This window comes from Mesocricetus auratus, unplaced genomic scaffold, assembly GCF_017639785.1.
Source record: "Mesocricetus auratus isolate SY011 unplaced genomic scaffold, BCM_Maur_2.0 Super-Scaffold_100020, whole genome shotgun sequence".
Classification (NCBI taxonomy): domain Eukaryota; kingdom Metazoa; phylum Chordata; class Mammalia; order Rodentia; family Cricetidae; genus Mesocricetus; species Mesocricetus auratus.
In genome coordinates this window covers 38,999,940-39,027,933 of record NW_024429201.1, presented here as the reverse complement: position 1 = coordinate 39,027,933, position 27,994 = coordinate 38,999,940, and the positions used below count along the sequence as shown (strand labels likewise).

General features: G+C 38.5%; 1 long non-coding RNA gene across 1 annotated transcript; it reads left to right on the top strand.

Moving 5' to 3' along the window:
* Positions 1-590: 590 nt before the first annotated feature.
* On the top strand, positions 591-25,503 carry LOC121133153. Its single transcript, XR_005869915.1, has 2 exons — positions 591-649; positions 22,892-25,503. It is a non-coding gene; the product is annotated as an uncharacterized LOC121133153 (long non-coding RNA).
* The last annotated feature ends 2,491 nt before the right edge of the window (positions 25,504-27,994 follow it).

Here is a 27,994-nt window from a genome sequence, read left to right as displayed (position 1 = left end):
TTTATGTGCATGCAAATGTTGCCTGCGTGTATGTTATGTAGCATGTGCATGCTTGGTATGAGAGGTAATCAGAAGAGAGTACTGCTTTCCCCTGGAATTGGAGGGTTGTGAGCCATCATATGGTTACTGGGAATTAAGCTCATGTCCTCTATAAAAGCAACAAATGCTCTTAACCATTGAGCCATCTCTCCCACCCCTAACACAATAGTTAAAATGTTAAGAAAACTCTTAAAAACTTATTAGTAAATAAATTACTTATTGTCCCTTAAAATGGTCTACTTAGAGGTTTACAGGTGTGATGGGGAAGACCTGTGTATATGTCAATAAAGCACTGTTGGCCAATAGGGAAACAAGATAGGTGGGATTAGGAGTCCAGGAGGACTCTGGGTAAGAGAAACACAGGGAGTATGACATAGCCCGCCAGATAAGTAAGATGTCTGGAACGTTGCTCTGGTAAGAGAAGTACTTATATTAACAATTATGGGATAAATACTTAAGTTAGAGCTAGCCAGTAAGAAACAAGCAAGGCCAACAGCTTCATAATTAATAAATGTCTTATGTGTTATTTAGGGACTACAACGCTGAAGAGCCCAGGTGACTGGTGGGGAAAAAACCAAGTGGCAGACAAGAAAAAGGCATCTCTACACAGGTGATAAATATTAAACCCTTTATTCCATGAAATCTGAATAATTTATCACTACAGTTATTAGTTTGAGGCCCTACCTACAGAAAATCTGTGTAAAAATTACTATTTACATGCTTTGTGATCTCCAGTATGTTCCCTAACCTCTCTGAGCTGCTCTTCTGGTGTCAGATGGCAGGCTTGTGCACACTGCAGGACAGAATATAACCCAGTGCAGTCATGTGAAAACCACTGTGGAGGGTCCTCTCGGAACTAAAAGCAGAGCTACTGTACTGTCTAGTGAGGACACTCATGAGACTACAGGTATCTAGGTCTGTGCCACAGAGACACCCATGCACCCTTGATTTTTTTACAACACATTTTATTTAAATTAGAAGCAATCTTATTTTACATGCAAATCTCAGTCCCTTCTCCCTCCCATACTTCCATGTACCCCACTGACCCTCCCCAACCCATCCCCCACCCACTCCCTAGGGAGGGTAAGGCCTTCCATGAGGGATCATCAAAAATCTGTCAAGTCATTTGGGACATGGCCTAGGCCCTCCGCCATGTATCTAGGCTAAGAAGACCATTCATGCACTAGGTATATATCCTGGTTCCACTGCCAGAGGCCCCATAGGCTGCCCAGTTCTCCTAGCTGAGACCCACGTTCAGGGGACCTGGTTTGGTCTTATGCTGGTTCTCCAGCTGTCAGACTGGGGTCCATGAGCTCCCACTTGCTCAGGTTAGCTGTTTCTGTGGATTTTCCCAGCATGGTCTTGACCCCTTTGTTCATCATTCCTCCCTCTCTACAACTGGACACCCTTGCTTTTTTATGGCATTATTCTACAACAACCAAGTTACAGAAGCCACTTTAGTGACCATCAACAGATGAATGAACGTAGAATATAGTTATGTATGCACAATGTTTTAATCAGGCAAACAGCAAAATGTGTCACTTGCTAGAAAATGGAAATGAATTAGGGATCATCATATTAAGCAAAATAACCCAAATCCAGGATGATAAATGTCACAAATTCTTCTCATATATGGAACCTATGTTTCATGTATACAAATAGTTATATATATGTGTACACATATATGACATGAAGCAGGTAGGGGCTATTTGGGAAGAAAATGGGATTCATTGGAGTGGGGGCAGAAAAAGTGATGGGGAATGAATATGATCAAGCTTTGTGCTATACTTGAATATAAATGTCATTATGAAAGTCACCAATTTGTAAAAAGAATGCACAGTAATAACAATTCTTTAGAAGTTTGATGGAGGAAACTTGAATATCCTGTTATCACACCTCAAATATGAAAGAGACACTAAATATTTGTAAACAAAGGCAGTAGGTATTTTGCTATATTTTATACAATATATGATAAAATTTTATTATGCTTCTACATATCATTTATATTGATATAATGACTGTATAATGTTCATTTAGTTATTATTTGTTTATTTAAGAAGCTAAACTCTAGAATTAAAACTGAAAATTTAACATACTTTATCATGCTCTTCATTGCTTTCTTTTTATGTCAGCTGCATGTGTTAAAAGTTAAGATTTCCTGATTTCCTCACTTTCTCAAGTGCTTAAGATAAAGACATGGTATTTTTCCTGTATTATGTACTCTGATCTTCTCTTTACACCACTCATATCCTATGTATGGTTATCTGTGACATGATACTAATCACAAATTAGATTGTGAAAAGACAAAAAATATATCAAGTCTAAAATTAAAGATGTATGAACTTTTTGTTGTATTTTATATGCTTGCAGCTTGTCTGATAATTTTAAGGACACTATGTAATAAAATTTATTACTATGCTGAGAATTGGAAAAAAAAAGTTAATATTTCTGCCTGGTGTTGGTGGTGCATGCCTTTAATCCCAACACTCGGGAGGCAGAGGCAGGCGGATCTCTGTGAGTTCGAGGCCAGCCTGGTCTACAGAGCGAGTTCCAGGACAGCCTCCAAAACAATACAGAGAAACCCTGTCTTGGAAAAAACAGAAAAAACAAGTTAAGATTTTTGATGTTCGGAAAGTTTTGCATTTCTAATTTTATCTCCATCCATCTATCTATCTATCTATCTATCTATCTATCTATCTATCTATCTATCTATCGATCTATCTGATTTGTGAGACAAGTTTTCATATATTCCAGGCTAGCCTTGAACTCACTGTGTATCTCAGAGCGAGTGTAGTCTCCTAATCCTTCCTGCTTCTATTTCTCAACTGAGGTTACAAGTGTGCACCATCATGGTTCAAAGACAATTCTTAAATATGGAGTCACTGGGCCGAAAAACAAGAGCAGGGCTTGCAGAAACCACTGCTTCTCATAGCTTGTTGCTACCACTCACAATGAATACAGCTGGGTTCTTTGTTATTGCCACTGAGGCAGGCCATTGAGAAGTTTCTCTTTGAAGATGTTTAAAGACATGTTCCTAAGACAGCAGACCATGTCTGTGATGTGAGCACTGAAGGGAAAGGATTTGGCTATAAAATCCCTGCTTTCATGGAATCCTTTCAGGATTCACGTACTAAGGTGGGAACTTCACATAGCATCATAACACCAGCCATGCTTCCATTTGCAGGGAGAAATTTGATGATGAGAACATCATCCCGAAGTTTACATAGTCCTCACATCTTGTTCATGGCATATGATGGACCAACCACAAATGACTTCCAGGTTTTCCTCTTCTCTGCTGAGGCTGAGAGCTTGGATGACAAGTTTGTGGTCTTTAGGAAAGTAAGAAATGGCATGAGCACTGTAGACATCCAGAAGTGTCTGGAGCAGCAAGGAGGCCTTCGGGGCTGGTTGGGGAAGCCCCACCACATCTGACACACATGTATCCTGACTACCACACTTTCCTTTCTGTGATTCAGGAACCCTTCTTTCTAGTCTGTTCACAATGTCCTCCAGCCTTTGTGTTCTCATTGTGCTCTTTGGGTTCCAAGTTTTCCTTAGTCATTTACAAGTATAGTTTGAATTGTAGAGTTAAGGTTACTGTTAGGGATAAAAACTAAAAAAAAAAAGAATTAAACCAGGCATGATGTACACCTTTAATATTAACTTAATTTCAGGGCAGAGGCAGGAGGATCTCTGTGAATTCAAGGCCAGTCTGGTCTACACAGCAAGTTCCAGGCCCAGACAGAGTTACATTTTTTTAATGTAAATCTTTTAAAATAAACACATTTAATTTTTATTTTTAAAGACATAGTTTCTCTGTGTAGCCCTGGCTATCTTGGAACTTGCTTTGTAGACCTGGCTGGCCTTTAACTTACAGAGATCTACCTGCCTTTGTACTGAAATTAAGCTAGTATTAAATGTATGCACCACCAACTCCTGACTTGCATTTAATTTTAAAATAACATTTGGTTTAATTTATAACTAGCATGCTAATTTGACATGGCCATATCTTGTTTTTTTTTAAATGTGTTACACAGTCTCTCAGGGGCTGAATTCTATAGCAATTTTAAGAGAGGGTGAGTTTCCTCTAATATGAAATCAAAGTGTGAGCATTACTGGTGATATATTTTTTAGAGAAACTTCAGGGTAAAATCAGCTCATTTTGTTTTGTAGTAAGTCAGAAATAGGCAAACTATGTCAACATGATAATATGCACTGAGGGAAATGTTCCATGCAGACCTCTGTTTTTCTATTAATCCCTAAATTACTTGTGTGCTTTTTATCTATATGAGTAATAGCAGACACAAACACATCTGCAGGAACAATACACAGAAAAGATAAGCACACTATGAGTTTAGAATCTTAATAAATTATGTTTTAAAGGTGATTCAAATCTATAGGAAATGTAAGATTGGAGATTTCAACAAGGATGCAGTATCTATCTAGGAATGTATTTTATTCTTGGTTAGCTGAATTTAGTACAGAAGGAAAGAGACCTGGGTCCTTGGCCGTGGGTCACAGAAAAGTTTATTCACATACTACTCAAGCTCTGTCTAGGCATATTAGTAACCAACTTTACTTTCACTATAGTAACAAGGTTATGTTACTCTCAATGCATCATAAAGAGCACAGGCAAGAAAAAAGGGAAACAGTTTTATTTTTACTGTCATTATTTTAGATTTTCACTTTCTCTTAAATTGCTGGGCATATTCCATATTTATTGTATTATGTCAGTGATGATGCCACTTTTATGTATATCTTAAAAGCAAAACAATTTGTTAGTACCTTTTAAAAATAATTTTTATTTAAATTAGAAACAAGTTTGCTTCACATGTCAATCCCAGCTCCCTCTCCCTCACCTCCTCCACCCCCCCCACCAAATCCCCCCTCCACTCCCCAGGGTGGATGAGGCCCACCATGGGGCATCTCCACAGTCTGTCATTTCATCCAGGGCAGGGCCTAGGCCTTCCCCCATGTGTCCAGGCATCCCACATGTGAGATGGGCACCCAAAATCCATTTGTATGCCAGGGATAAACTACCCAAGTTTGCAGAGATTGCTGAGGCCTCCTCACTGACACCCAAATTTAGGTGGTCTGTGTCAGTCCCGTGCTAGTCTCTCTGCCATCAATCTGGGGTCCATGAGCTCCCCCCTTGTTCAGGTCAGCTGTCTCTGTGGGTTTCACCAGCCCAGTCTTGACCCTTTTGCTCATCACTCTTCCCTCTCTGCAAATGTGTTCCAGGAGTTCAGTTCATTGTTTAGATGTGGGTGTCTACCTCTGCTTCCATCAGCCACTGGATGAAGGTTTCAGGATGGCATGTAAGATAGTCAGCAAACTCATTGTCGGGGAAGGGCATTTAAGGTAGCCTCTCCACTGTTGCGTAGTTTGCCAGTTCATGTCATCCTTATAGATCTCTAGAAATCTGTCTAGTGCCAGATCTCTCCTCACACCCATAATGACTCCCTCTATTATGGTATCTGTCATTCTGCTCTCCTCTATTCATCCCCAGACTCAACCTTCCTAATCCCCCATGTCCTCCTCTCCCCTCTTCTCCTCCTCTCTTTTTCCGACCTCCCTCTCTACTCCCTCCATGCTCCCATTCCCTTCAGGAAATCCTGTCCCATTCCCCTTCTCTGGGGTACCATGCATACCTCTCTTAGGGTCCTCTCTGTTTCCCAGATTCTCTGGTAGTGGGATTATAAATAGGCACTCCCCTAATCCATGTCTAAAATCCATATATGAGTGAGTACATACCATGTTTGTCTTTTTGTGACTGGGTTACTATAGGGGTGAGGCCACAATACTGTCCATGCTCCAAAGTGGATGGGGCATGTGGGACAGGTGAGGATTTAAAAGGAAAGGAAAAGCAAAACTTGCTCTCCTTTGAGCTGGAATAGAACCAGCGACCTAAGGATGTTTCCTAGTAGAGTCAACTACAGTCCTCCACTCTACCAGCTGAGCTATTGAAGGGGAGGTAGACAGTATTGTGGGCTCACACATACAGGTTACCTCACTCAGGATGGTTTCTTCTACTGCCATCCATTTGCCTGCAAATTTCAAGATTCCTTGTTTTTTTTCCTGCCAAATAGTACTTCACTGTGTAAATGTACCACATTTTCTCTATCCACTCTTCAGTTGAGGGGCATCTAGGTTGTTTCCAGATTCTGGCTATTTATAAATAATGCTGCTATGAACATAGTGGAACAGACGTCCTTGTATAAATATGCATCTTTTGGATATATGCCAAAGAGTGGAATTGCTGGGTTTTGTGGTAGACTGATTGCCATTTTCCTGGGCAATCTCCATACTGATTTCCAAAGTGACTGTATGAGTTGGCACTCCCACCAGCAGTGGAGGAGTGTTCCCCTTTCTCCACAATCTCTCCAGAATAAACTGTCATTAGTGTTTTTGATTTTAGCCATTCTGACAGGAGTGAGATAGTATCTCAGAGTTGTTTTGATTTGCATTTCCCTAATGGCTAAGGATGTTGAGCACTTTCTTAAGTGTCTCTCAGCAATTTTAGACTCCTCCATAGAGAATTCTCTATTTAGTTCTGTACTCCACTTTTTAATTGGATCCGTTGGTGTTTTGGAGACTTGCTTCTTGAGGTCTTTGTAAATTTTGGAGATTAGCCCTCTGTCAGATGTAGGGTTAGTGAATATCTTTTCCCATTCTGTGGACTGCCTTTTTGTCTTGTTGACTGTATCCTTTGCCTTACAGAAGCCTCTCAGTTTCAGGAGGTCCCATGTTTTAATTGTCGATCTCAGTGTCTGTGCTACTGGTGTTATGTTCAGGAAGCAGTCTCCTGTACCAATTGGTTCAAGGGTATCTCCCACTTTCTTTTCTAAGAGGTTCAGTGTGACTGAATTTATGTTGAGGACTTTGATCCATTTGGACTTAAGTTTTGAACACGGCAATAGACATGGATCTATCTGCAGTCTTCTATATGCCTCATCCAGTTATGCTAGCACCATTTGTTGAAGATGTTTTCTTTTTTGTATTGTATAATTTTTGCTTCTTTGTCAAAGATCAGGTGTTTGTGTGTGTATGGGTCAATGTGAGGTGTTCAATTCAATTCCATTGTTCTGTTTATTTTTGTGTCAATGCCAAGTTGTTTTCAGGACTATAGCTCTATAATAGCGCTTGAAGTCAGGGATGGTGATGCCTCTGGACGTTGCTTTGTTGAACAGGGTTGTTTTGGCTATCCTGGGTCTTTTTTTTTCTCTGTATAAAGTTGAGAATTGTTCTTTCAAGGTCTGTGAAGAATTGTGCTGGGATTTTGATGATGATTGCATTGAATCTGAAGGTTGCTTTTGGCAAGATTTTCATTTTTACTACGTTGGTCCTACCTAACCAAGAGCATGGGAGGTTTTGCCATTTCTGATGTCTTCTTTAATTTATTTCTTTAAAGATTCAACGTTTTTACGATACAGGTCTTTCCCTTGTTTTGTTAGTGTTACCCCAAGGTATTTTGTGTTGCTTGTGACAATTGTCAATTGTAATGTTTCTCCGATTTCCTTCTCATCCCTCTTATCGTCTGTGTATAGTAGGAATACTGATTTTTTTGAGTTGATCTTATATGCTGCCACTTTGCTGAAGCTGTTTATCAGCTGTAGGAGTTGCCTCATAGATTTTTTTGGTCACTTATGTAAACTGTCATCATCTGCAAATAGTGAACGTTTGATTTCTTCTTTTCCAGTTTGTATCCCCTTGATCTCCTTTTCTTGTCTTATTGGTCTTGCTAGAACTTCAAGTACAATATTGGAGAGGTATTGAGAGAGTGGACAGTCTTGTCTTGTTCCTGATTTTAGAGGAATTGCGTTGAATTTTTGTCCATTTAGTTTGATTTTGGCTGTTAGTTTTCTGTATATAGCTTTTTTAATGTTTAGGTATGTCCTGTTATCCCCGATCTCTCCAAGACCTTTATCATGAAGGAGTGTTGGATTTTCTCAAAGGCTTTTTCAGCATAGTGAGATGATCATGTGATTTTTGTTTCTCAGCTTGTGTATATATGGTGGATTACATTGATGGATTTTCATATGTTGAACCATCCCTGCATGCCTGGGATGAAGCCTACTTGATCATGGTGGGTGAGTTTTCTGATGTGTTCTTGGATTCAATTTGCAAGTATTTAGTTCTCTTTCTTGTTGTGTCTTTGTGTGACTTGGGTATCCAAATTATTGAAGCCTCATAAAAAGAGTTTGGCAATGACCTTTTTGCTTCTATTACGTGGAATACTTTGAGGAGAATTGGTATAAACTGCGCTTCCAATTTTTGGTAGAATTCTGCACTGAGGCCATATGGCCCTGGGCTCTTATTGGTTGGGAGACTTGATCAGTGGTTCTATTTCATTAGGGAATTATAGGTCTATTTAATTTGCTTATCTGTTCTTGATTTAATTTTGGTAAGTGATATCTATCCAGAAATTTGTTCATTTCCTTTAAATGTTTGGATTTTGTGGAGTACAAGTTTTCAAAGTATGTCCTGATGATTCTCCATATTTCCTTAGTGTCTTTTCATTTCTGATTTTGTTAATTTGCAGGTTCACATTCTGCCATTTGGTGAGTTTGGATAAAGGTTTGTCTATCTTGTTGATTTTCTCAAAGAACCAACTCTTAATTACATTGATTCTTTATATTGTTTTCATAGTTTCTACTTTACTGAGTTCAGCCCTCAATTTGATTATTTCCTGGCTTCTACTCTTCCTAGGTGAATTTGCTTCTTTGTGTTCTCGAACTTTTAGCTGTGCTGTTAATTCTCCAGTTTCTTCATGTGGGCACTAAGTGCTATGAACTTCCCTCTTAGCACTGCCTTCAAAGTGTCCCAAAAATTTGGGTATGTTGTGTCTTCATTGTCATTGAATTCTAGGAAGTCTTTAATTTCTTCTTTGACCCATGACTGGTACAATTGTGCATTATTTAATTTCCATGAGTTTGTAGGGTTTTTGCAATTTGTGTTGTTGTTAAATTCAACTTTAAAGCATGGTGGTTTGATAAGATACATGGAGTTATTCCAATTCTTTTGTACCTGCCGTGGTTTGCTATGTTGCCAAGTATGTGGTCGACTTTTGAAAAAGGTACCATGAGGTGCTGAGAAGAAGATATATTCTTTTGTGTTTGGATGGAATGTTCTACAGATGTCTGTTAAATCCAATTGAGTCATAACTACTATTAGTTCCTTTGTTTCTATCTGGTAGTCCTGTCTAGTGGTGAGAATGGGGTGTTGAAGTGTCCCAATATAATTGTGTGAGGTTTTATGTCTAATTTGAGTTTTAGTAATGTATTTGGGGCATAGATGTTCAGAATTGCGACTTCATCTTGGTGGAATTCCCCTGGATGAGTATGAAATGACTTCCTTCATATGCTTCATATGATTTTAGTTTAAAGTCAGTTAGTTTAGTTTAGATATTAGGATTGCTTCCCCATTTGTTTCTTGGGTCCATTTAATTGGAAAATCTTTTCCCAACCCTTAACTCTGAGGTAATGTCTGTCTTTGAGGCTGAGGTGTGTTTCTTGTATTCAAAGAAGGATGGATTCTGTCTTCAAATCCATTCTGTTAGCCTGTGTCTTTTTATGGGTGAGTTAAGACCATTAATATTGTGGGACATTAATGACCATTGATTGCTCATTCTTGTTTGTTGTGGAATGGCTTGTTTGTTGGTTAAACTGTATGTGTATTTCCACCCCTTTTTTCTTTTGACTGTTGGTAAAGTGGGATTATTTATTGCCCATGTTTTTCTGATTGTAGTTATCTTTCTTGGGTTGGAGTTTTCCTTTCAGAACTTTCTGTAGGCCTGGGTTAGTGGATATGTATTGTTTAAATCTGGTTTTGTCATGGAATATCTTGTTTTCTCTATCTATAGTGAGTGAATGCTTTGCTGGGTATAGTAGTCTGGGCTTGCATCCATGGTCTCTTAATTTTGGTAGAATATCTATCTATCCAGGACCTTTGGCTTTCAGAGTTTCCATGGTGAAGTCAGGTTTTAAGTTTGCCTTTATATGTTACTTGACCTTTTACTTAGCTGCTCTTAATATTCTTTCTTTATTCTGTATGTTTGGGGTCTTGATTATTATGTGACGAGTTGACTTTTTTTGTGGTCCATTATATTTGGTGTTCTGTAAGCTTCTTGTACCTTCATTGGCATGTCTTTCTTTAGGTTGGGAAAGTTTTCTTCTATGATTTTGTTGAATATGTTTTCTGCCCCTTGAAGTGTGTTTCTTCACCTTCTTCTATAGCTATTATTCTTAGGTTTGGTCTTTTCTTGGTGTCCCATATATCCTGGATATTTTGTGTTAGGGATTCATAGGACTTAGGATTTTATTTCGTCGATGAATCTATTTCTCTTAGTGTACTTCAATGCCTGAGATTCTCTCTTCCATGTCTTGTATTCTGTTGGTTATGCTTGCATCTGTAGTACCTGACTGTTTGCCCAACTTTTCTATTTCCAGCATTCCTTCAGACTGTTTTTTTAATTGGCTCTATTTCAGATTTCAACCCTTATAGTGTTTGAATTGTTTCTTGGAATTTTTGCTTTGTCGTTTCCTCTATTTCTTGCATTTTTTGGTTTGTTTTTTTCTTCCATCTCTTTAAGGGATTTTCTCATATCCTGTTAGAGGGCCTCTATCATTTTCATGAAGTTGTTTTCAAGGTCATTCTCTCCTGTTTCATTTGCATTGGAATGTTCAAGTGTTGCTGGTGTAGAGTCTCTAGATTCTGGTGGTGTCACATCTGTTTTTCTGTTGCTGAGTGTGTTTTTATGTTGTCTCCTTCTCATCCCTTCTTCCAGTGTGTGCAGGAGTCTCTTCCTCTCCTGGTGAGTACAGTAGCAGGGTTCCCTTCCCATGGGTGCAAGCAAGTCTTATACTCTGGTAGCTCTTCTCTTCCTAGTTCCATGGGGGGAGAAATGGGATGAGTTGTCTCCCACTGGGATGGGATCCACAGGGGCTGTCCCCAGGCACAGGAGGTTGCAGGGAAACAGGCTCCAGTTTACCTAGTCTCGTGCATGGAGAGGGAGACTAGGTTGGCTCTCACTGGGGTGGGAACCACAGTGGCAGTCCCCAGGCACAGGAAGCTTGTTAGTACCTTTTTATTGGGCTCAGATATATGACATTTGACCACCTCCAGACGTCCAATTCATTAGTGCTTAGTATGCTCACAGTACTGTGCAGCTCACCACAAGAGGCCTCCAGGAATCTTCAACACCCCCCAAGAGAGTCTCTGTTCCTACCCAGTAATGTCTTGTCTGTCTTTCTGTCCTTGGATTGTATGTGCTGAGTGACCTAAATGGTGATTATGCATGAAGTTTACTTTATCATTTTTGGCAGGTTTGATTGTTAATTCACAAAATTAAGTTATATTGTTTGTATTTGTTTTGTATTTATGTGTGTGACTGAAACTGATTTAAGCACAGTTGTTAAAACAATGCAATGATTTAATAAATTATTAATATTAAAATCACACCTTGTATGTTGTGTATCATGTTGTAGTTAAATAAGTCTTAATAACATAAAAGTCTGCCTGCTTCCTTTAAATTTTTATTACATTTCTTTTTATGATTGATTGATTGATTGATTGTATGTGTGTGTACATGATGTCCAGGCTGAATGCTTTCAGCAAATGTACTTTAGTTGCTGTTGATGAAATTGCCTTTTCAGTGAAATCTAAGGCTAGAAATTGAAGATGCTTGTTGTGATGTAAAGGCACCTTCCAGTGAAGGGAGAAAGGGAAAGGAAGCAGATGAAACCTGAAGCATTAGACTTCTTGATGAAGGAGGTAAAAGGAACAGTTACATGATTCCTTGTTTAGTACCTACACTGAATACTTGATAGTATTGCTGCTGGTGCTATTCTCTTTGGTGATACATCACTTCTTCTAACTTATTTCCTTCCTCAGGTAGTTTATGTTCAAAGGACCCCTGGGGGATTTAATGTGACCTTCCAGAATATGTGGTTTGCGTTGTAGGGTGGGAGTATCCTCCTGAACCCCACCTTACAGCAGATAAGGGAAGACACATTTGATTTGTTGTGAAAGGTGGATTAAGAGGATAGAGAGTAACAGATTATGATATTTTAAACAGATACCTGAACAAAGTGAGGGAATAAGACATGAGCTTACAGGCAGTAAGATCAAACAATCACAGAGATTTGTGTGGTTTGTTTTGAGCCCAGCAAGAGGCTTGATGGGTAGAAGAGAAAGTGGCAGGAAACACAGCTCAGAGTCAGAGACAGACCAAGAAAAGGTTGGTAAGCCATAGTAAAGTCCTGGGATCTTGTTTAAGTGTGACAGCAAGTCACCACTGTTAGGACTGCAGGGAAGTAAGGCAGTCAGGTTTTACTCTGGGAACATTTTCCCAGATTAAAGCAAAGCTGTAAGGCATTAGCAGAATACTTAGGCACTCACACAGTTGCATTTATTTGCATACATATTGCAGTGGGGAAGAGAGGCAGCTTATGCTAGATGGCACTTCCACATCTGAAGGTTTGTTTTATCCCTGGAAGAGTATGATAGAACTATGACCAATCACACACACACACACACACACACTCACACACACACTCCTTTTGTGACTTTTTGTTAATATGTAAGAAACATAAACCCTGTGATTTCTATTTTATTCATTTGCATGACTATGTAATGAATGAGTTTTTGTTGTCTGATATTACCAATTATATTGACTTGTAGTTTATTATTTGCAAATGTGTTTGGGAAATCTAGTAAATGCGATAATTATCTAGTAAGATTACTACAGAGGTCTTCTTAAGAGCCACACTCTGTTGTGTGCTGAGTAGCACATACTCAAATTTTCATAACTAAGTAGCTTATGTGCAGTCAATATTATAAAATCTAAAAATAACAGCGCAATTCATCTGAAATAAACCCAGTCCCTTATTCTTTACTTATTCTTTTGACAATGTCCTCATTTTGAAGATAAACTAGCCTATTCCCTCTGATGTTCAAGGAAAACACTTTTCTTTGTTTTTTGTATACATATTTTACTTTGAATTCCTATTCTGCCCAGATGGCTGAAATCTGAATATCACTTTGGGGTCTGACATTTCCCTGGAGCTCTGCTAATTCTCGGGTTGCGTGATGGGTTCTTAGCTGTATGTAGCAGCCACAACCTTTAGTTTGTAGAGTTAGCTGTTAGCACCAGTTGCTACTGTCTCTTCCTTCATGCCACCCACAAGTTTAACCTGGGAAAGCAGCTCATTCTCCAACTTTCATACTGTTAATGATGTTGAAGTTTCCCTGAAGCCTAAAAGTTGTAATGAACAGTGGAGACTTTGCCCAGGTTTTCCTTCAGCTCTGTGGAATGTAGGAAACTCTGTGAGTGTGGTATCTTATTTGATTCACAAGTGCCATGCTGTTCTTGGGCCTTTCTGCCCTCCTATGTCTATCCATAGAAAACAGGGCTTAGATTACTTCAACTTCTACTGAAAAGTGGTTATTGTGGACCTCCCCCATTGCTCATTTTTATTGGGAATTGTTTTGGTTATTTGGGAATATTCTGTTTATGCATTTAAAGACTTTTTCTAGTTTTGTAAAGAGTGCTGTTAGAGTTTTCCTATACAAACTATTTCATGTTTTTCTTCTGCATGTGGAAAATAACTTTCTAAACAGGACACCAATAGCACAGGTATTAAGATCAATAAATAATTAATGGGACCTCAGGATTCAAGGTGTAAGCTACTTTGTACAATACTGAAGGAGAAAAGTCGTATCAGTTACAAATCCTTCAAACTACAATAGTGACTTACATGCACTATTTACTAGTGTAATAGTGGCAAAATATTATGAGAGTCACCAACAACCTTTAAAAAATTAGATTTACTCCATGAGATTTAACCCATACCTGACACTAAAGTTGCTGCAAACCTAGATTAGATAGGTTATGGGCCTGGGGAAATCTGCTGCTATCATTCTCTTGAAGGAACATAGTAATAAAATAACTCCTAGTGGCATATTATTATACCCATAGGCCAGTGCTTCACTAGAGAAACTTCCTTTCGCAGTAGATGAATTAACACAGAAATGCATAATTGGACAATGTTTAGAGAGTGAGAGACTTTGGAACACTTAGACCTAAATAGGATGTCTTCATCAAAGCTCTTCACTTAAGGCCAGAGATCTATGCTTAAGAGGAGGAAAAAAGGTCTTTAGAGCCAGACATTACAGATGACTCCAAGGAAACACTGTCTTCCAGACACAACACGATGGATGTACAAATGAACTCAGAGATTGTGACAACACACAAAAGGCTTGCACAGACCTGCACAAGTTCATACCACACAAAATCCCAGCACCGAGAGAGGCAAATGGACACAAAGTTCCACCCCTAATTAAGAAGCTAGTTACAATGATAACGACTGGGAAATAGACAAATCAGTTTTCTCCAGTGGAGTGTCATTGGATATATCAGCTACACTCCTGGCAGGCCCTGTGCCCAGGAGCAGTTACACAACACAAAATGGGCTCCTTTTAGTTTTCTGAGTGGGCATTTGTTTTATTTTGTCATTTTTTTCTTTTGATTTTCACTTTTTTTTGAGAGAAAACAAGAACACAAAGTTAGTTGGGTAGGGAGGTGGGGAGGATCTGGGAAGAGTTGAGAGAGGAGAAAACATGGTCAAAATATATTGTATGAAAAATTTAAATAATATGATTAAAATATAATTACACCAATTCTCCTCCCCTTGTCCTCCCTCTACCTCCTGTCTCTCCAAGTCCTCCCTCTTGCTAAGATTCATGGCTTTCCAAATTATTCTTGACACAGACCCAGACCCAGACCCAGACCCCAGACCCAGACCCCCCCCACAGATACATAAATACATTCTGGCAAGTCTGTACAGTAGTATTGCTTGTATGTACATGTTTTTAGCACTGACCACTTGGCATGGATAATCAATTAGGGGCATCTGTCTGAAGAAGACAAATTCTCCTTCTCTGATCAGTGGTTAGTCAGCTATAGGTTTTGCTTAGGGGTGGGGGTCCCCTGAGATTTTCCCCTTCTAGTTAGCATGTCTGTTTTCCCTGTTTAGGTCTTGTTTAAGCAGTCATATTGTTGAAGTACCATAGGTATAGCTTTTCTGTCTTTTCTTAGGGACACTGTGCTGCATAAGACTTCCCAGTGTCTGATGGTAATGAACTTTTTTTTTTTTACATTCAATGGGTTTATTAAACATTGAGATAAACAGACTGTCATATGGACTAATACATCAAGAATCAACTATTCTGATATTTTATTTTTAATGGAGTTTTGTGATTTTTTGAAAGCATTTAAATAATATTTAATTCTAAAAATTCATAAATGTAGGAGGTCTTTCCAATTTCTAGTGTCTTCTTCAATTTCATTGTTAACTTCTTATAGATAGACTGATAGTTTTTACCTTTACTTTTATATTTACAATCTAGTTGAGCTAATATTTCTATAGAGTGTAGGGTAAGGTTGAAGTTTCATTTTTTTTTACATACACGGATATTTAGTTCCAGCCTCATTGAAGAGGCTATTCTTTCCCTATTACATTGACCTTATGCATTTGTTAGGAATCAGTTGAACATATGTGTATGCACAGTTCTGTTCTATACCATAAGTCTTAATGTCTTTTTAAAAACCAGAGTAATTATACCTGTAGCACTATTAATAACAATCCAGAGACAGTTATGGGGGTTAAAGCTAGAGAAGCAAAGTGGCCAGTCACTAGAAAGTTCTCACCTCTACTGATACTCAGATGAAAGGGGTGATCCACTGAACCTCACACTACACTCAACTCCTTAGACTTCACCAAAACTCAGACTGCATTAAGCTCCTGTATTCCTCTCTAGTGCTGGTATTAAAGGTGTGGGATCTCAAGTTCTGAGATCACCTTTGTGTGAGCTCTGTTTCTCTTTTAGACTGGATCAATTTTGTGTAGTTCAGGGTGGCCTTGAACGAACAGAGACCCATCTGCCTCTGTCTCCTGAGTACTGGGATTAAAGGTGTGTGCCACCACTGTCTGGCCTTTATCACTAACTAAGGTGACTAGCTTTGCTCTCTGATCTTCAGGCAAACTTTGTTAGATTATGAACAAAATATCACCACAACACTGGGCATAATAATTGCTGACTACACCTCTTTTTTGGTTGATATTCCTGGGATATCTGCTATTTTCGGGAGGTTAGATAGAGAAGGAGTAGGTCTGGGGAAGACAGGAGTTGAAGTGTTGGTAGAAGGAATGGAGGGACATGGTCGGAGTGTATTGTATGAGTACATGAGGTTGGTGAGGGGAGTGCTGGTAGAGATATGAGTAAAAGCAGAGGGAAGTGAGTGAGGGATGGATTTGATCAATATAAATTATATTTACATTTATAAATCCTCAAACAATAAATAATAACCAAAATATCCTTCTGTTACATGCAACAATATGGATGAATTTCCAAAAAGTGTATTATGATGAAAGAAAAAAACAAGCTAAAGAGCATCTCTGTAGATCTTCAGAACCTTCTGTCTGCTAGCTTCCTGTCTCGTAATGTCTGTCCACAAACTCCAGTGGTATTGACTTCTTTCTCTTGAGCTCACTTTTCTCTTGGGTCACTGCATTCTCCACTGATAGCTCTATAGTCTAACAAAGGCTTTTAGATAATAAACTGCTGCAACTGAAGACTCAAATTGTTCATTCCTTTTTTCAAGAATTATAGTCTTATATTGCTTTTTGTCTAGTTTCTGAGCTCTTGTTTGATGTGTTTTATCCAATTTTCTGGTATTTTTGATCAGAGGACAATTCTCATAGCAGCTAAACATTCATAGTGAAAATGAAAGCTCTTGAAAATTGTCCTAAGATAATTATTTATTTTTATTTTTATAATTTACTTAACATTCATTGCATTGGCATAAAATCCCTTGAAACTGGAGTAACAGACAGTTGTGAGCTGCCATGTGGGTGATGGGAATTGAACCTGGATCCATTTGGAAGAGCAGCCAATGCTCTTAACTACTGAGCCATCTCTCCAGCTCCTTAAGAGATTTATTAATTATCATTAAGAGTAACTCCTTACATCTTTGTCCTTTTTGTTAAGAGTATCTATGAATTGTAGTCCATTTGTATTATGTGCCATATCATAGTGTAATTTACCTCTTTAAATAGTATATTTATAGAAATAATAGAAGCTGTTCTTAATTTCCTTTATAATTAAAGACTGGAGATGAGCATGCATTGTATAAACATTAGGTAATTATAAATTAATTTTCCAAGGTCTTTGGATTGCATTATGTGACTTGGGGTAGCAGTGGAATTATATCTTAGTTATATAAACATATCAATACATTTTTTCCTTCAGAAGTTTCAGCCAGAAGCAGGAGGGCCTGCTGCCCTTAATGATATTTATCAATGTTAAAATTATGCCTTGATTAAACTAGCATTATTTAAATTACTTTGTGTTTGTTCAATACTCATCATATGTTTATAGGGTTCTGAAATATGTTCAGTGGTGGATGTCAATTCAGAATTATTTTGCATTGTAGCAATAATCAAGAAATGACCATATATAATACTTGAATCAACTTTCACCAAAATCTTTCCTTTTGAAAATGCTTGTGAACTGGATTCAGCCCTCTTATATTGTTGCACATCTATCATTGTCAACAGATTCCGCTGTTTAAGTAGAGTTATTAGCAATTTTTCTTACATGTACGTTAAAAAAGTATCTGGACTTCCATCTTGAAAATATTTGCTAGGTAGTCACACTAAGTGACAGAGTCAAGGGGATGGTAAAAAATTCATCATCTTAGTTGTCTGAAATATGACAGAGAAGATTTTCAAGTTTTTTTCAGAATATTATTGTCTTACAAAAGGTTTGTAAAAGAGTCCCATTGTCAAGTAAGTTTAAGAAATACTATTCCCCTATTTATTTATTTTTAACTTTTAAATAAATTTCTATTTAATTTAGAAACAATCTTATTTTACATATCAATCTCAGTTCCCTCTCCCTCCCATCCTCCCATGGACCCCATGTCAACCCCCCATTCACTCCCCAGGGAGGGTGAGACCTTCCATGGGGGATCATCAAAATCTGTCACATCATTTGGGGCAGGGCCTAGGCTCTCCCCCATGTTCCTAGACTGAGAGAGTATCCCTCCCTGGGAGAATGGGCTCCCAAAATCCATTTGAGCACTAGGGATAAATACTGGTTCCACTGCCATAGGCCTTATAGACTGCCCAGGCCTCCTAACTACCACCCACATTCAGGGGGCTTGGTTTGGTCCTATGATGGTTCCCCAGGTGTGACACTGGGGTCCATGAGCTCCCACTTGCTCAGGTCAGTTGTTTCTGTGGGTTTCCCCAGCATGGTCTTGACTCCTTTGGTTATCATTCCTCCCTCTCTACTACTGGATTCCAGGAGTTGGGCTCAGTGCTTAGTTGTGGGTGTCTACTTCTGCTTCCATCAGCTACTGGGTGAAGGCTCTAGGATGGTATATAAGGTAGTCAATCTCATTATAGGAAAAGGACATTTAAGGTAGCCTCTCCCCTATTGCTTAGATTCTTAGTTGGTGTCATCCTTGTGGATCTCTGGACATTTCCCTAGTGCCAGATTTCTCTTTAAGCCAATAATGGTTCCCTTAATTAAGGTATCTCTTTTCTTGCTCTCCTCTATTCATCCCTGGAGACAATCTTCCTGATCCCTCATGTTGTCCCCCCCCCACTTCTCCCCTCCTCTTTCTCCTACCTCCCTCCCCCTCCCCGTGATACTCTCATATTTATTTTGAATATCCATTATCTCTATATAAAAGTACAGAGAAGTTTTACAGTAAAGATATCTGTTTAGTTTTAACTCAACAGTTTTCATTTGTCCCTGATTCTTTCTACCCACAATTTTTAAGATTCTTGAGACAATAGTTTCCCAATAATAGCTTTGAATTTACTGCCCAGATAATGGTGATATATATTGTTTACCTCCATGAGTGGTTATATTTGGGGGCACAGAGTAAAAAGAATGCTAAAAATGTAATGGAGACTATGAAAATGTTTCTTGCCAAATTTAAGCTCCACTTCATTACAAATTACTGAGTCAGACTTTTCTCTTTAAAATTGGAGTGTGTTTTTTTTTGGTGGTATATATGAAAGCAAGCTTCATAAAGCATGTTGGACAATATATAAATAAATTTTGCAGGACAAATATTTGTTGATAAAACAGAAAATTACTTAAAAACATGTGAGATAAATTGCTTTTGAAATATGCCTGTGTGACCAGACTAGGCCCCTTGAACGCAGGTGTCAGTTGGGAGGCCTGAGCAGTCTATGGGGCCTCTGGCAGTGGAACCAGTATTTATCCCTAGTGCAAGAATGGGCTTTGGGAGCCCATTCCCTATGGAGGGATACTCTCTCAACCTAAAAGCCTAGACCCTCCCCCAAATGATGTGACAGACTTTGGTGATTCCCCCATGGGAGGCCTCACCCTTCCTGGGGAGTGGACTGGGATGGGATAGGGGGTTGGTGGGGAGCATGGGAGGATGGGAGGGAGAGAGAACTGGGATTGGTATATAAAATAAGACTGTTTTTAGTTTAAATAAAATGAAATATGCCTGTGTGTAAAATTTTAGAAATGGCTTAAAATAAGCTTTGACCAGATGTGTTTTAGATTTTACTAAACTTAAATATTAAAAAAAATTCAGCATGTGTATGATTGTCATGAAGAAGTCATCCATCTAAATTAAAGTCCCAGAAAAGCGAAAATGAACGTTTTCATGTTGAAGGTTCTAATGAACCTTAATATGCTACAGAATAGCCTCTTTGAAGTCATTGACATTTACCCACTGTCCTTCTTACTATCCTATTAGAATTTCCTGAAATTGGAACACTGATCTTCTATAATTATGGATATTCAGATTTGTTTCTTATTTATTTTGGTGACAAACACATATGGGTACGTGTCATTAAAACATTTGTTTCTACTGGATATTTCTAATTTTAATTCTCTGATATTTGGTATTAGGACACATATAAGATGTTGACTTGTTTAAAACCATAATCAGTGATTTCAGCAGGTCTCTGGAAATAGTTTCTTAACTTGTGTTTACTCTGCTGTATTCAAACCAGCAGAGCAGAAAACAGAGTTCTGTAAAATTGCTTAGGTTTGCTTTTGTTAATATTGAGGTTTATGATAATTTTAATAAAGTAATAAGAGTAATAGCAAATTTTCTATACTTGATTAGTTTTTAATTGCATTGTTCTACTATTATCTCTAAAGTTTACAAAAGAAGAAATATCAAATTTGATAAAAATTTTGAAAGATGAACATTTGGAACATATGGTTGGTGAATGGTTTAGTATTGGTGTTTTGCAGTATTGAAGTATGTTTTTCCAAGTAGGAGTTTTCAATAAAAAAGAAACTTAGATGATCACATAGCAGATATGTGTAGCCTTTAATACTGCAAGAAATATTTGGAATATTACCTAAGAGAAAAGGTTACACTTGTGAATACAGACTGACTTATTGTATGGGAATGATTAGTATGTTTTGTGTTATGATACCTCCAAAGACAGAATATAATTTAATGTATAACTCATGTCTTAAAATATTTTCATTAATTCTTTGAGAATTTCCTAATGTATTTTTAAATTTTATTTTAGAAACAATCTTATTTTACATAAGATTCCCTCACCTCCATTCCCTCACCCTCCCATCCTCCCATGCCCTCCCCAACCCACCCCCTACCCACTCCCCAAGGATAGTGAGGTTTTTCACAGGGGATCATCAGAGTCTATCACATCATTTGGGGGAGGGCCTAGACCCTTTTTCATGTATCTGGGCTGCAATAGTATACCTCCATAGAGAATGAGCTCCCAAGTTCCTTTGTGTGCTGAGGATAAACACTCGCTCCACTGTTAGAAGTCCCATAGACTGCCTAAGCCACATTCAGGGCTTGGTTCTGTTCAATGCTGGCTCTCCAGTTTTACTACTAGGGTCTCTGTGCTCTCACCAGGTCAGGACACTGTTTTTGTGGGTTTCTCCAGCATGGTCTTGACTCATTTGCTCATCTCTCCTTCCTCTCTACAACTGGATTCCAGGAGTATGGTCCAGTGTTTAGCTGTGGGTATCTGCTTCTGCTTCCATCAGCTACTGGATGAAGGCTCTAGGAGTGGCAACCAAAGTAGTGATCAATCTCATTATAGGGAAAGCATCAAAGGCAGCCTCTCCACTACTGCCTAGATTCTTAGTTGGGGTCATCCTTGTAGATCCTTGAACATTTCCCTAGTGCCAGACCTCTCTCTAAACCTATACTGGCTCCTTCTGTCAAGGTATCTCCTTTCTTGCTCTCCTCTATTCCTCCTCTGTCTCAGTCTTCCTGTTCCCTTCTGTTCTCTTCCCCCATCTCTTTCTCCCTTCTTTTTTCCTACCTCCCTTATCTCTCTCCCCTCCCTGCCCCAATCCTCCCAGTTTGCTCAGGGGTTCTTGTCCCCCTTCTTTGGGGGACCATGTTTTTCTCTTGGGATCATCCTTGTTTCCCAGTTTCTCTGATGGTGCAGATTGTAGACTGGTAGTCCTTTGCTCTATGTCTAATATACATATATGAGTGTGAGTACATACCATGCTTGTCTTTCTGTAACTGGGTTACCTTACTCAGGATGTTTTCTTCCAGTTCCATCGATTTGTCTGTGAATTTCAAGATTTCATTTTTTTTCCTGCTGAGTAATTCTCCATTGTGTAAATGTTCCACATTTTCTCTATCCATTCTTTGGTTGAGGGGCATCTAGGTTGCTTCCAGGTTCCGGCTATTACAAACAACGCTGCTATGAACATAGCTGAGCATATGTCCTTGCTGTATGAATGTGTATTATTTGGATATATGCCCAAGAGTGGAATTGCTGGATCTTGAGGTAGATTGATTCCCATTTTCCTGAGAAATATCCATATTGATTTCCAAAGTGGCTGTACAAGTTTGCACTCCCACCAGCAGTAAAGGAGTGTTTCTCTTTCTCCACATCCTCTCCAGCATAGACTGTCATTGGTGTTTTGACACGTAGAAGATTGCAGATAGATCCATATCTATCGCCATGTACAAAACTTCAGTCCAAATGGATCAAAGACCTCAACATAAATCCAGCTACACTGAACCTCTTAGAAGAGAAAGTGGGAGGGACCCTTGAATAAATTGATACAGGAGACCTCTTCCTGAACATAACTGTAGTAGCACAGACACTGAGATTAACAATTAATAAATGGGACCTCCTGAAACTGAGAAGCTTCTGTAAGGACACAGTCAGCAAGATGAAAAGGCAACCCACAGAATGGGAAAAAATATTCACTAACCCCACATCTGACAGAGGGTTGATCTCCAAAACATACAAAGAACTCAAGAATCAAGTCTCCAAAACACCAAAGGATCCAATTAAAAAGTGGGGTACAGAACTAAATAGAGAAATCTCAATAGAGGAATCTAAAATGGCTAAAAGACACTTAAGAAAGTGCTCAACATCCTTAGCCATCAGGGAAATGCAAATCAAACAATGCCCATCACAGTCATTATTTGCATACTTTTGGCTACCAATTCTAATAAAATAATTCATGGTCTGAAGTTGGGATCAAATGTCCTCACTTCCCATGCTTTATTTACATATAAGTATAAATTGTATGTATTTACGTAGAGAAAATGTTATTTGATCTATAAAAATGGCCACAATAACCAATCTAATCAATCACTTCACAGCTATCATAAACTTTTCCTATTCATGATGAAGAAAGGAACTATAGCAGCTCCAGTTGGACTGGCTCTCTAAGAGTGCTCTTTGTGTGTCCCGGTACCCAACTTATCCTTTGCTTCAGTCTTATATGTTAGTATCAAAGCTAATCTCTTATCTACTTTTTCCCTTTTCTCTTCTAGATCAACTAATCACAAATGGAATTTCAGGGAAAATTCTTTGTAAGTCCTCACCTTGAAAGGCTTTATCATCTTAAGAAGTTTGGACTTCATCCTGACAGCAAATAGATGATGAATGAGACAATTCTAGCTGCAATATGAAGAATGGAGTGAACAGAGTAATGCTGGAGACATTGACTCAAATTAGGCACATAGGTGAGAGACGAAAATAACTAGGGTAGATATTAGCAACAGAGCTAAGTAGAGATATTCATGGGACAGAAGATTTGGGACTTTATGACTGGTTTGCTACATGAGGAGCAGGAATTAACGATGACAGATAGGTGAGACCAGGGCGAAGAGATATGTAGTGGTGCTTGCTTGAGGTATGAGGGTTGGGACTACAAAAGGGGAATTGCCAGTCAGTTCATTAGAACAGGCAGTTGATTGACTGGCTCACCACACTTTTGTAGGTTCATGTGGTAAGAAATCCTGAGTTCATGTAGTTTATCACTCAAAGCAAAGTAGGCTTCATGGTCTTTGTGTTTTTATTGGTTCCCAAAGACCTGTGATGCAGAGTGAGGCACATTTAGATGATGTACTCACAATCTGTGTACTTCTGATTTTCTTAGAGGTTACTAGCAAATTTATGCAACCTTATTCTGGAGGGTGACCTAGTCTCTGAGTCCTATTCTGTAATAAATGTATCCTTCCCACAGCAACACCGTGCACAATGCATTGGTTTCCAATAATATCCAAATAAATATTTTCTGTGGACACTACATTTTGTATTCAGCATGAATATAGAAGTTAGGTAAAAGCAAAATCTATTAACTTTGGCTATGTTAAATGATGCCATGACATTTTTGAGATAGTTAAGGCAATATTAGTACGTGAGAGTCAATACTTGATTAATTACAGACTGAATCTGTCTAGGTTTCCTCTTCAATTCTCATGAGATCTAATAATCTGCTAGTGTTCCAAAAACAAGAAATAGAAAAGAGTGTGGTGAGATGATATGTACAACATACTAGTAACTGGTCTTACAACTGTGACTTCTGTCTGTGTTGGTTTCCAATAGGAATAAAATACAAGGGACACACGTGAGCCATATATATATAAACATTCTGGAATTCATGTTTTAAAAAAGTAAAGAGAAACAGGTAAAATAAAATTTAATAATATATCTTTATTTAGCCCAATATGTAAAATCATTCTTTTTAACACACATTCGGCATAAATACTTTTGTGGGTTTTTTTATTTTAAACTTTGAAATATAGTATGTATCACATTCTTGTGAGAAGCTCTAATTTGGGTCAGACACATTATAAGCACTCAATAGTCATTTGTGTCTACTGAGTACCATATTGAACAGAGCAAATCTAGACTCCAAGAAGAGCAAATTATATTTCATTATACCTGTGGAATCTAAGTGTGTTTTGGGTCTTGCAAGACTAAACATTATAACATATTTCATCTTACACAATCTAAGTTTGTAAGGTATTTTATCAACCGAGAATTTCCTACAGTGTATTTTGATCAGATACGATCACACTCCTCTCCTCCCCTGGATTCACTTCCACTTCCTGGTTTCCAGTTTCCTTACATTCCTTCTGCTTCCTCTTCTGTAATGGTGCTGGAGACTTGAGGCAGAATTGAGGTATAGGCGTCAGGCTTGTGGCTGAGCACTGATACCTATTCTCCATACCTTGACCTGTTGTGAGTTTCTGTGTTAATCACCATTCACTGCACAAAGAAACGTCTTTTATGAAGCCTGAGAGCTGCATTAATCTATGGGTAAGGAGATGCAAATTTAGAGATTAGTTTGATACTGTGTCCATTTAGTGGAATAACATTAGTTAGTTCACTCCTGGAGCCTGTGGTCTCCCTTAACCATGACTAAAGAGTCAGATTGACAGTACCAAGCAAGTATTATTTTCTGGTGGGGCTGGCCATAAATACTATCAGAAGACAATCAATCAGCTACTTTCATAATATTCATGCCAATATTCAATTCATGGACTTGTCTAGACTTCAAGAACAGCAAATTTTATTTCATTATAACTGTGGAATATGTTTGTTTCGTGTGTTAAAAGACACACAAAATTTCAATTAAATTAAATTTCAAAAGCAATCTAATGTGGCAACTAACACTACAATGAAAAAAACCCAAAACTATAATATTTATTTAATACCCCTCCATGAGTGTGTTTTACTTAAAAACAGATATATATATTGTTGTATCTATAGGAAAAACCTTGGGGAGTGAACTGATCTATGGGATCTATTATTGGTAAGACAGTCTAGAATTTTGTTAAGCAGATTAGGTGCCCCAATTTCACACTAATACTGTGAAAATATATTAGTCCAATGTGCATATTTTATCTTTAAGGAAAACATTATGTGTTAGAAGAATTGTTACATTTTACCATTTAATTTGTATATATTCATTGTACAAAATAATAGTTTTCAGGACATTATAATACATGTATATCATGTACTTTGTCTCCCCTCAATGACCTCCATTTATTCATTCTACTCCCTATTATTGGTCCTTTTTCTCTTTCTATTTCTACTTTATAGTTTTTATTTAAAAATATAGATTCCACTTATTAAAAAATATTTGTCTTTCTGAGTCTGGCTTATTTCATTCAACATGATGATATCTAGTCCTATCCACTTTCCTATAAATATCATAAGTTTATTCTTATTTATGGTTGAATAAAATTCCATTGTGTGTAGATGCATTTCATTTACTGATTTATCTATTGATCTAGACTGATCCCTTGGTGCATCTCTTGTAAATAGTACCACAACAAACACAGTGTAACAGATATCTTAGTGGAATGCTGAATATCCATCATGCGTATACCATAGAATGGTATAGCTGAATCAAATGGTTATAATGGTTATTCTACTTTTAGATTTTTGAGGACCTTGATACTGATTTACATATTGGCTTCTCTAATTTACATCCCCACCAATATTATATGAATCCCTCCAACCCCTGTGTGTGTGCATGAGTGTATGTGTGAGTCTGTGTGTGTGTGCAAGTATTCATGAGTGTGTGTGGTGTGCATGTGTATGAGTGTGTGTGAGTGAATGTGTGAGTGTGTGTGTGTGTGTGTGTGAATGCGTAGGTATGTGTGTGTGTGGTTCACATAGGGGTCTTCCCCAATCCTTTTCTGTTTTGTTTTTTTAATCAGAGTCCCTTACTGAACCTAGAGCATGGGGACAGATGAAGACCTGAGTGAATGTATATTGTTGAAAACAGCAGGCCATTATCAAGGCAAAGGTTGCTCCGGGTCAGGCTCAGAGCAATGACATAGTCTTTCTCGTATCAGAGCAGAGATGCTTATAAATGGTTTATCCTTTGCTAAAACCAGTGTATGCTCCTGGATGTGTGCAACCTGAAACTGCTTCTCTCCAGAGACCTCCTACCTAGATTAGCTAAGCAGCTCTTTCCTCCTTCATGCTATGTGTGATACACAAAGAGAGATTTAGGGTCTGTTGGTGTGTCTCCAGCAGAGCATATGGCCCACCTGATCCCAGCCTTTTGCCCTTGAGTCTTGTTTCATCGTTTCCCTGCCACTTCCTTGATTTTGTTAGGCTGTCTGACCAATGAGCTTCAGGGACCTCCCTGTCTTGAGTCCTCCTAGTGCTGGGGTTGCCAGGCTTTTATGTTGGAAGCTGGGGTCCCATACTCAAGCATGGTGCTTACAAAGTGACAGTCCCTTTCCTGATTGAGCCTTTTTCCCAGCAGCAAGTGTTCCCTTCCTCTGCAGTCCTCCCCAGCATTTGTTGTTCAGTTCTTACATAGTGAGACCTCATTATTGTGTCTTGTGAGCATTTAGTATTCAGTATGCTGACAAACACTTTGGATCTGCAGTGTGGAAGCATCTCAAAAAAATCTAAAAAAAACAAAACAAAAAACCCAATCCCCCAAACCAAATAATGAAAAGCAGACATTCAGGGCAAAAGTCATCTACCCTGTGAGTGCTCAACATGGATGGCTATTGGAAATTGTATACTACTGAAGGTCTGAAGAATGCTAGAGGTTTTAGAAAACGACGAGTTAAATAGACTAAGAAACTTAAGACCTTATCAAATCCATAGCAAAAACATACTGAGTTTGTTTTCAGCAAACTATAAGTCTGAGAATTTGCTATGTATTTTGATGTGAAGACCTTTGGAACCCATTGATGAAATGCAGCCACATTGGATTATGTATTACGGAATGTCTCACTTGGGAAAGTGAGTTTCTGTGCTGAATGTGTTAAGCACTTGATTACCTGTAAAGCCTGTGGCAACCTCTTTGATGTTGATTGTTATCTGTGATTGTTGAGGGCTTTCTGGCCATTTGTTCTTTAAGAAAACTTAATTGAGAAAAGCAAATGGTGAGTATTCTAATTAAGAGCCTAAGTGTGTTCCATACAAGCAGACAAATGATTATGCTTCTTATTTGCTGGGTGTTTTTATTTAGGAGCAAACAGTTTTGAATGTTGGGCTGATTTCTGTAGCACTGTTGCTGAGTGTGTGTGCTCCATGGAATGGATTAGAACAGGAAAGTGCAAAGCACCAGTGTGGGTAAAGTCTGCTTTGCTTCCAGGACCAGAAGGACTCTGTGTGCTTTAGGAAGTTTGTCGTTCCACCACAGGATAATCCAAGGGTTAGTGACTTGTGTCTGACTTAAACGGTTAGAAATAATACCCATTGTTTCTGAGAAGTTTGCTTGGGAGTGAAGCTGCATCATGTTTAGGAAGCTGGGGAAGCATCGTTCTCTCATTGTCATCAGTGAAGAGGGTCTCTCTGTGCTTTCAAGGCTGGGAAAGTCAGCTCTTAGGAGTGGGGGGAGGGGTGACACAGTGGTTGCCCGGCCCCTAACCCCTAATGTAGGAACATGTGTGTTAGGTTTTTTTTTTACTTCAATGATGTAATGACTGCTTTTTCCTCTGGAGAAATGTATACTAATGTATTTATAGATAATGAAGCATGCTATCTACAAACTCAACTCTCAAAATCCGCATAAGTGAAAGGACAGGAGTGAGCAGGGTGGAAGGCAGGAAGGGATGGCAAAGCAATGTGGGTCGTACATTCACTGTGCTGTGCTCCACGCCTTTCTGTAG